The sequence below is a fragment of the Hoplias malabaricus genome, chromosome 12 (genome assembly GCF_029633855.1).
Source record: "Hoplias malabaricus isolate fHopMal1 chromosome 12, fHopMal1.hap1, whole genome shotgun sequence".
Lineage (NCBI taxonomy): Eukaryota > Metazoa > Chordata > Actinopteri > Characiformes > Erythrinidae > Hoplias > Hoplias malabaricus.
In genome coordinates this window covers 21449233-21460654 of record NC_089811.1, presented here as the reverse complement: position 1 = coordinate 21460654, position 11422 = coordinate 21449233, and positions in this window count along the sequence as shown.

Sequence of the window (11422 nt, the reverse complement as noted above, 5' to 3'; positions counted from 1 at the left end):
ATAGCAAACAGGGTCTGGGCCATGCGTTATGAAGCTCAGAATTATTAAACAGGGTCTGGACCATGCGTTATGAAGCTGAGAAGTATTAAACAGGGTCTGGACCATGTGTTATGAAGCTGAGGAGTATTAAACAGGTTATGGACCATGTGTTATGAAGCTGAGGAGTATTAAACAGGGTCTGGACCATGCGTTATGAAGCTGATGAGTATTAAACAGGGTCTGGACCATGCGTTATGAAGCTGATGAGTATTAAACAGGGTCTGGACCATGCGTTATGAAGCTGATGAGTATTACACAGGGTCTGGGGGAAGTGGTATGAAGCTCTGGAGGCGTTATGTAGGTCTGAACCATGTGCTATGAAGCTATAGAGCTGTAAAGAGCTACGAAGCTGTGGAATACATAATCAGGGCTTTTGCTTGACTAAACAGTGTGTTTGTGTGTTTCTGTGTGTGTGCACAGGATCCTGGGTGGGATCTGGGGACACTTACTGTAGCCCATAATACTCAGCATTGAGGCATATGTACATATTCATGCAGGAGAGGGCTTAGAGAAGGCACGGGTGCTAAATGCTAATGAAGCCAGTGACTAAGCAACAGAAGGCAGGTCCCAATGAGACTTGTTCGGTAGCCTCTAATGATGTACGCTCACTGACGTATGTATGTCAGTAACATTTGCATATTAAGCAGCACACACTTTGGGTTCCTTCTTTGCTTTGCGTATACTTTTCAAGAGCACATGTTCTTTGACTTTCTCCAATTTTTGCTCAAGTTTTATGGAGTGGAGAACATACAGTATGGAAGGCCAATCAATGCGAAACTGGCAGGAGACTGTATTCACACATTAGAGCTGACATTCAGAGAACGCACAATAGATTCATTGATGTTCAAGCCCATATTTGTTAGGAGCCCCGCGGCACAGTAATGCATTCTCTTGTTATTCTGCCGGCTGAGCGCAAGAAGAAAGCCACAGCATCATCCGTATGGCTGCTGAATTCTCCCAAGATGCTCCTCTATTATGCCTCTCTTGTAAGAGGCATCTGTGGCGGTAATCGTTTCAAACTTCACAAGGGCTTTTACACGAAAATAATTTGATCCAAGCCATCTGCCCCCGTGTGATGGATACATGTGTAGAGACATGCATTTCTGACAACACTGTGTCCTCCCTCCTCCAGACAGATAATAGTGTGTCGGTGTCGCTGACCATGAGTGCCACATGTTAGTCCTCGACCAAAGTGACATTCTAGAGGATCTGGGGACATGCTAGCCATGGCAGCACGCACCCGAGTGTCCTGCAATTCAGTTCTCTGCCTGACACAAGGTGACATTAGCTTTGGACAGGTGAAGAATTGAACTAGGAGTGAAAGAACCTACAGCGATATTTCCATTTTAAACATGCACATATTTTTGTGGATTTACAGATTCAGATAACAGTGGTGTGTTGCAGTTACCAATGTTTTACACAAATTAACAAAGGTATGTGTGACCCTGGTCAAATGGGTACTACAATTAACAGAAAAACACCATACATATGCAAAAAAAAAAAAACAAAAAAAAAAAAACAAAGATACATATTATAGGGGTGTGCAAACAATTGTGGAACAACTGTATGGTCCTAAGAACTTCTGAAATGGTGCTGAATTTACAGCTGCACTACTTCAAGTTTAAGCCTCTCTCTCTCTCTCTCTCTCTCTCTCTCTCCACTCCTCTCAGCCTGAGTGACAAACAGAGCGTAGGGCCTCTGAGCTGAGGCAGACTCAGCCCTAATCCTCCTTCCCTGCTCTCTCTGGTCAATGAGTGTCAATCAGGCCTCGGCCTGCGCTGGCATTGGCAACAAGTTCCGCATCCTTAGAAAACAATTATGATTGGACTGTTGTGAAAATTGATTCCCGGGTTGACGAGCTCGACGTGCGCATTCTTCTCAGGCTGGTGGGGTCCTGCCATGGGAAGCAATTACTGCTGAATGCCAGCTGACAGCCTCATTCCAGAGTGAGTCAGGCCTGGCTTGATCCTCAGGCGCTCTCTAGGCAAATTGTATCCTCACACTCATCTCAAACCTCTTACCAACTGTTGGCTTCTATCAGGAAAATAGATTGTTCCCTTTGTTCCCCCAGCATGTTGGGGAATGGGATGGACATGTCGTTTCAACAGTAAGGAGCTTCTTTAATTTTAATGGCCCTACACTATATGCTGCGGCTGAGGGCTGCTACAGTTAGGTCAGAGGCTTCAGCGCTCCTGCCCTCTGACCAGTAGAAGGCCAGCGGAAGGCCAGGAGATGGGACCTCCATCAATTTGACAAGCATCCCACTGCTAAAGAGTGAAAAGCACAACTCATCCTACATTTTTAAATATGTCCCAATGTTTTTGGCCTCGTTTGCCCCTTCAAAACTTTTGACGATTTACAGTTGTATGTCATCAAAGCATGTCATTCTTGCAGGTGTATTATTTTTAAAGAATAGTGTGCTATGGGAATCAAAGAGGAATCTAATTAGGGATTTTGTATCTCTGCAAATAGATTTAAAACTCCTAAACCGACTGAAAATTCACATCAATTTCAAGTGTAAGAATTAGCCAATAATTTAGGATTTTATGAGAAATTATTAGTGATTATTAAATTATGTTTACAGTTTATTCAGTCTGCATAACCTAAATCTGGTTGGTCGAATTTTAACATTATTAATATGCATATTAATTTGAAAATTTTAAATTATTTAAATTTACATTTAATAGACCCCATTTACACTGCTGATGTTTTAGCTCCATTTCACCTATTTGCTAAAATAAACGTTATAAATGTTTAAGATGTCAGCAAACATGGGAAAAAAGAAGGTAGAAATTGTAGTAGCTGATGGTTAATTTACTCACTTTATGCCAGTCAAAGGGCATCAATACCATGTATCTTAACTAATTTCTCAGAGTAGGACTCCCTCCCTCAGTGCCTGCTGCTGACTTCACTTATGGAGTGAAATAAAATCAATCCAACTGAAGCCTAAGTAACACAGGGGAAGAGAATGTGCCTGGATTCCACAAAAGGAGGGAAATCGCAGCGAGATCCAAACTCTCAACTGTCAATTTACTTATTAATTTAATAAACACATCAAGGCACGCTTCAGTAAACGCTTTAATCACTGTAATTAATGCATGGCTGCACTCCTCTCTCAGCCCCCCTTACCTTTTTTAGCATTCTCTGAGCGAGGATGGAAATAAATTAAAATATATACTGCCGTCAACTAATTCTAATGCAAATACAGCAGCAACAAAGCAAAGGGACTGTTCATCTCTGCCAGAGCTCTGCTACAATTCCCCAACGTGCTTAAAGCTGTCCACAGTGCAATTAGACAGAGTGAGAGAGAGACAGTGTGTGTGTATGTTTGTGAGTGTGTGTGTGTGTGTGTGTGTGTGTGAGAGAGAGAGAGAGAGAGAGAGAGAGAGATAGGATGGGGTAAATACATGAGAGAGGCAGAGAGAAATGAGTGAGAGAGAAAGAATTGAGAGGGGGTAGAGAGAAAGAAAGGGTGAGAATGTGGGAGGGATACAGAGAGAGAAGGAAAGAGGGAGGCAGGGAGGGAGAGAGGAACAGTAGGAGAAAGTGGGGGTGTGAGAGAGAAATAAGTGAGATAGAGAGCGATGGATACAGGGAGGGACAGACAGGAAATAAGAAAGAGATTGGGAGACATGATTGGGGATAGGGAGTGAGCGAAGGCTACCCAGAGAGAGAGAGAGAGAGAGAGAGAGAGAGAGATACAGGTGAAGGGAATGCAACATACCTTTCTGCAAAATATGTGCCAACCTGTCACCGCATGAAGGACAGTGAGTAACTCTCTATCCCCCCCACCCCCCCACCACCACCACCACATTTATACCCCTCACTGTACACTACATACATCTATTTAATTTTTTTTCACTATTATTATTTATTAGTATTATTTTCAATTACTATTCTTGTTATTATATATATTTTTATTATTATCAACAATACTTTCATTAATTATGGTATAGTTGGGTGTTCTCCCCGTGTCCACATAGGTTTCCTCCGAGTGCTCCTGTTTCCTCCCACGGTCCAAAACACGTTATTAGGTGAACTGGAGACTCAAAAGTGTCCGTAGGTGTGAGTGTGCGTCGCCCTGTGAAGGACTGGCATGCACTTCAGGGTGTTTCCCTGTCTTGCGCCCAGTGATTGCGGTGAAGGTTCCGGACCCATGATGTTTACAGACAATGAATCAATTAATGAATGTTATAGTTGGTTATGTTGCTGTCCTTTAATGTTTATGCCTTTTGGCAACATATTCAGTAATGCCAATAAAGCTGCTCTGAATGGAACTGGATTGAAATGAACTGAATTGAACTGAACTGACCTGAAAGGAGGGAAGGTGAGATGGAAAAATAAAAAGAGGAATGAAGGGAGGTTGGGAGTGAGGGTAAGGAAGAAAGAAGGGTAAGGAGAGAGGAAGCAAGGGAGAGAGAGAGTGCATTAAGAGACAGAAAACCCTGTGCTTTAATCATTACATAATTATTAATACTGTTATCCCCCCACCCCCACCCTTCACTACCACCACAACTCACTCTTGTCTTTATCTACAGCAATCCGGGCACTGTTTCAGTTCTGCAGGTCACACACACACCGGGTACAACTTGGCAGGAAGAGAAGAACAAGACCAAAAACAGGAAACACACACCTTTATGTTGTGGCCTGATTTCCGGACTTGTCGCTCTACCTTGTTTTGCGATGTGATTGTGCAAATTTTTGGCCCATGCTTTACCTCTAAAGGGGAAGTACATTGAAGTAGGAAAACATGATTTTTAGCACAACAATAAAAAAGTGAGTGTGGGAAAGTGATTATATATTATTTTTTACATTTTATTCTAGAATGTTCCACTCATATAAAATGAAGAAATTTACCCTGTTTATGCTTCACAGAGGTGCCCCACTCATGGGGCAGTCATGTTACAAAATATTTACTAAGAATTTCTGATAAATCCAAGCCACTAGGTGTCACTATAATGGCACATAGTGAAGCAAAATCATTAGAGAAAATGATCGTTTATTTTAATTATGAAGGTGTAATAAATGTCATCCTGATCTGTTTGAGTGCTACATTCTACAGAAGCTTGAAGAGTCAGAAAAAGTTGGGTTTAAGAGCTAGGAAAAAAAAAGTTCCATGGAACAATTATAATTACACTGCCCACTACTATATGAAACAAATAAATAAATAAATAAATAAATGTCATGCCCTCGTCCTGTCGTGTCTGTTTTCCCTGCCATGTGCTCTCTTAGCACATGGCTCTGTTTGTTGTTGTCCATGTCTCCGCCTTAGTCCCGCCTTTGTTCCGCCTCCTCGTCTGTGTCTCATTTGTTACCCTGCCCTCTCATTATCTGTCTCAGGTGCGTCTCGTCTGTGTTTAGTATTTAAGTCCCCTTGTATCACTTCCTCTTGTCGGTCATTCGTTCTTCGTACTGTTTCAGTCCATGTTATCAAGTCTGTCTGTCGCCGCTGAGTCTCCGTCATTGTTTTCCATGTTGTCGTTTTGTTTCGTTTCCAAGTCTAGTCTGTCTCTGCTGTTCTTCGTTTCGTTTCCTTCGTCTTGATTTGTCTCTCAGTCATCATGTTTCCTTTCTTTCGAAGTCTGTCTGTTTTGTTATTCTTTTGTAAATAAGGTTTGTTGTGTTTTAGCGTGTGTGTCCGCATCCGTCAGTCCGCCCCCGCGATTCTGTCAATAAATAAATAAATAATCTTTGTGGGAAAACTAAAGATTTCTTCCCATATTTATCACTATGAGAAGACCTTAGATATAGGGAGTATTCCACAAATAGGATTTTTCAGTTTAGCTATAAATGTAAAGTTAAGCATTCTTCTTAGTCCTCGACTTTGGGCTTGAGTTAAGTCTGGCTTACACTATGGGATAATCAGACAGGTTTGCTTTTCCTGACAGTCACAAAAGGTCTGATGATAGCATGGTATTCTTACATGATGATCATTCCTGAGATTGTCCTGTGGTGTTCAGTGTGTATAATCTAATTGTTACGCTTCATATCCACTCCCAGTCAAGTCTAGGTCACAACAATTTTCAGTCATTAATATTTCCCCTGTATTGAAACATTTATGACTAAGTATTTGTAGTGTGGGGTGGACCCTGATTCTGTAATGTGAAACACAGTGTTTCAGTGCTGAATCATCAAACTAAGCTGAATTCCACTTGCTGGTGTGTACATATGTGCATGAAGTTCATGTTGCAATATATAAATATACCTTCCACCTTACTTCAACTTACAGAAATGCACGCACCACCTTCATAGCAATAGTGTATCATCTACCACTTTTGATTTGATGTAAAGTCACAAGAAAACCTGTGATGTAGCAGGAGCGCAGTAAATTTAACACTGGTGAATTCACTGTGTAGTGAGAAATTTCTGTGAGGATCTGAGAATCTGAATCAGTGACTGGCTCATGTGCATAATCTGCAAGTATGTGGTGTATCATTTAGGTGAATGCCTAACCCACACTACCTGATTCTGAGGCCTATAGACAATCAGTAAAGGTACTAGTAAATGATCTTAAACAATGGCCTTCCCTGATTATCCTGTGGTGTGTATTTAAAACAATCTTTACTTCTGAGCCACTTCTAGTCCAGTTGGTGCACCACTGATTGTAAACCTTATTTATATATTTATTTAAAGTTATGTTTACAGCATTTGTTTTGTAGTATGAGTGGGTGCCAGTTCTTTGGTGTGAAACACAATGCCATGCATGTATGTATTCACTTCATGTATTTATGTATTCTCCTCAAGCACTTTTTGCTGTATGTCTAAGCCCTGTTGACCTCTTCTTTCCAGCCGTGGCTTCATCCACATTTTTTCTTCCACTTGGCCTTTTTTCTGTGCCACACCACCAATCTGTGAAATCCTGTAGTGTGGGTCAGGAATACATGAAAAATCTTGCTATGTGGAATATCACCTCATCATTTTGGATAGTAAATCATAAGACTATATTTGAGGTGCAGACATTGCAGCACTTGGTTCAGTTCAGCAGTGTAAGTTTCTCTTTGCTCTGTAATAAAGCATTTCACATTAAACAGTCATAAAGAATTTATATATATATATCTCAAATCACATTCTACAATTTTGAAATACTGGTGGAATTCACCTTTAATGAGGGGTGGCAGATCTACAGTGTTAGGGGCGTGGGGTGCGGACTGACGGAGGGCGGACGCAAACGCTAATAACACCGACTTTGTTTATAAGAGATAAACGAGACAAACATTAACAGACTAGGGGGCATGAAGTGGGCATGAAACGAGCAGGAGAAACGAGGCAAACAACACGAAGAAGAATACAAAGAACAAAGCGAACATCACGAAGAACAACCAACATGGCAAACCATACGAAGACCAACGCTAACGAAACAAGGAACAATACGAAGAACAAAGAGCGTGGAACAAGGAACAATACGAAGAACAAAGAGCGTGAAACAAGGAACAGGGTAAAGCGTACAAAGAACACGAAGCACAATGAACGACACCAGGAAGTGAGGGAAGGGGACTTAAATACGATAACAAACGAGAAACACCTGAAACGGATAACAAGGGTAAAGACGAGGAGGCGGAACAAAGGCGGGGCATGAACATAAACAAAACAAAGCCATGTGCTGAGAACAGGAAAACAGACGAGACGAGGGCGTGACATACAGTACTTACATAAACACGGCAGAGACGTGGTAATATATATTGCCTGAAAAGTCCTTTTGCTCTGGTGGAAGGGAATTATGTTTCTTTATTTAACAAGTATTGTATAGAAGCAATTCTCTCTCATCAGATTTTGAAATATTACCACCTTTAAATTTGCACTGAAATTATGCATCTGAATTTTGTTGCTTTTGAATTGAAGTCTTCAGATTTCCACCTCTGAATATTTTGCTTCACATTTATGCATCTGAATATAATTGCTCTTGAAAAGAACTCGTTATTATTCAAGGTTAATAAAAAAATTCAAGCTCAAAACAATTCAAACAATATATTGTATAGTTGCTTAATTTCAATAGACCATATTCAGATACCAAAATACGAGTTAAAATATTCAGATACACATCCGGGACACCAAGGATGAGCTATCGATTCATTTGGATTTTCTCTTTCACCTTAAATGCTGCACTAATTGCATTCTGTCACCACTAGATGGAAAAATATGAACACAGCTTCCATACCATGGAAAAAATATGTTTAGCTTCCTTCCACGGATATTATCTCTTTCAATTCAAGAGCATTTATATTCAGATGCATAATTGTGAAACAAAATATTCAGAGGTGGAAATCTGAAGACTTCAATTCAAAAGCAACAAAATTCAGATGCATAATTTCAGTGCAAAAAAAATGCAGTGCTACAAATTCAAAGGTGGAAATATTTCAAAATCTGATGAGACGAAATTGCTTCCATAGTATTGCCTCACATGATGATTTTGTGATGGTGGGCAGATGAGGAGTGAACTATCAGAAAATATGTTAAATTTATACCACCCATACTTTTTACACTTTTGTGAATTCTTCATTTATTCATCCTTCAGTAACAAAGTCTGTCACAACAAAAAATGTTGAAGATTTTTACATAGCCAGCCTAGGACGTAGCGGGTCTAGGAGTAATTGTCAATTTACAGCTTAATTAGTTTCTCAATTTTTTTTCCATTTTCACATAAGGAAATATTAAATAATATTTAATCAATGTTATTTTTTATATCAGGAGCCAATTAAATCTAATTTGAATATTTTCTTTAAACTTTAAAAAATCCTCTAATCTGACTTACCTTTGGAGGAGCTGCTGCATTTACAAAAATATTTTCAAATATCTATCTGCAGGCATAAAAGCAAAACAGCTATTAACTCATTATGTACAGGTATCTGTAAAATACACAGTCATAACGTCAGGAAAGAACGTTCTGCAAACATGTCTTTTGGCATTCACATTCACAGCTCATTCCGATGAGTGTTCTCCATCTCTGGGAGCACAGGAGCCACGGAGAGAGCCGTGTGTCCCGCTCATGGTTGTTTTGTAGCAGGTTCTGCCACCTGGCGAGAATCTGCTATAAAAAGTAGCTAAGATTTGTACAGAAAGTCAGCAGCGTTTGAAATTTACTCTGTGGACAGCGCTGAAATCTGGCTTTGTTGGCAGGAAGTGAACTGAATGCAGTTCATCAGACATACACAAAATGTATACATTAAGAAACTAATGATAGTAATAATAATAAATTACATTATACAAAGATTGTTCATGAGTCCAAGTCGAGTCCGAGTCATCTGAAGGCGAGTCTCAAGTCGAGTCTGAAATCACTGAGCGACTTAAGTGCGACTTGAGTCTCAAACTCAACTCCCCATCTCTGGATTTGGACTGTGGAAAGATGACTAGTGCACTCACACAGAAGAAACCCATGCAAACACAGAGAGAGCACACAAAACTCCTTACAAACAGTGGTTCAGGGCAAGGCTTGAACCAGGATATATTTGACATTAACACATGCAAATTTTGCAATCAATGCAACATTTTTTAAATTCATTCATTCGTTGTGTGTAACCGCTTATCCAGTTCAGGGTTGCGGTGGGTCCAGTGCCTATGAATCATTGGGCGCAAGGCAGGAACACAACCTGGAGGGGGTGAAGGGGCATTCAAATTACAGCAAATCAATACACAATGAACAACACAGTCTGTGGCTGGAAAGAAGCAATATGACTTTTGTAATCAAAGCATGGTTCAGATGTGGGAAGAATAAACTTTGATCACAATAGCTACTCCATCTGATCACAGATAGAAAGCAAACTCTCTAAATCTCAGCCCAGTGATGGGAGACTGTGTACATACCCACTGGCATTGATCCAGATGTCCTCAAGCTTATGTGTAGAAATCTTTTTTCAGGTTGTGGTGAAACTTGTTGAATGTTGAATGCTGTACAGAGCTGGATGTGGGGAAAAGCCAAAGCTAGCTTTCCTAAGATGCGGTGTGCAGTGCTCCACAGAATTTGTAAATGTGCCCTGTGAACATCCCCTGTCCATGGTGCTCCAGTGTTTAAAAAAAAATTATTTATTCTTAGATATCAGCAGCTGCCCTGTGTTGTATTTTAAAAGTTAATTTTGAGTCGGTGGGTTTTCTGTTGTTTAACCAAAGACAGCAAAACACTTCAGAAATATTGTACATAATACTTAAGATTATAAGATTATAATTATTATAAGAATATAATTATAATTATAAGATTATATTTTGAGATTTCACAGTCCCTTGAATACTTCTCAGCACGGTGCCTATGGACCAAAAAATGGTTGAGACTCCAGCTTTCAAACAAATGGAAATATATATATTACAAAAAGTTCAGCTCAGTTTAAAGTAGTAAATACTCTATTATGCACAATAAAGAGAGCTCGCCCAGCATTGTAGCAGCAGAGGCTACACAATACTTAGTGGTCTCACTGAAGTCTAATGTACTACATGATAAAATAAAGAACCGGTAACTCATTTATAAGAAGTTAAACCCTCTCCAGTGATCACAGCCAAAGAGCTGAGAAAAGTATATCCATGAACTTACTCCCTCAGACGAGGACCTAATTTCAAAAGTTTAATCACATTTCGATTCACGCTTTGTGAATTCAAAGCACATGCTATAGACCCTCTGCTCCACAAGTTAATTCAAAGAGGGGCTATAATCTAATGGCTCTCTTTTGTTCATCACTGTAAATAAGGCGAAAAGAAAACAAATAAGCAAAATATGCCTTATTATCATTTCTCTCATTATCTTAATGACCATATTTGCCTAAAGATTGTCCCTATTAGTCTGGTGAATCGCATGGAGTCCAGTGCATAATGAATGGCCAGCGTCCTCTATCACACAGGAGACTCTGACATGCCTTTTATTACTTTTACACTAAATGGAAGAAATGATGGCGCTCCTGTTTGGTGATTACTTACTGTATCCTTGATGTCACAGTGAAAAGTGCAGCCTCTTTTAATATTTGATTGTTTTTTTTTCCTCCCTCTTCCTCTTCTTCAATCCAATTTTATCCAATTCATCATTTTGTCTGCTAATTTACCAGGCCTGTGACACTTTTTGTGATCTAACTTTCTTTATAAGTGATCGCTATAATGTGATCTGTATCTTTTGATGTCTACTTTTTAAGCAAATCGGCCCAAAAAAAACCTTTAAAAAAAAAAAAAAACCTTTTGCCTCTCGGTTTCATCTCTACCAGACTCTTTATACTAAAAGATTAAGATTCCCTAATAAGAACAATAAGTGCAACATTAGTAGTACACTGTTTGTGCCTGAAGTGGTCATCTGTGTAGTGTTTGTTTTTAATGAGGGCCCTATTAATGTGCTTACATGAAATTTAATTATGTTTGTGCACTTAGAAGCATTTTAATCTATGCATGCTTGCCGTTTGTATGATAAATTAAATCA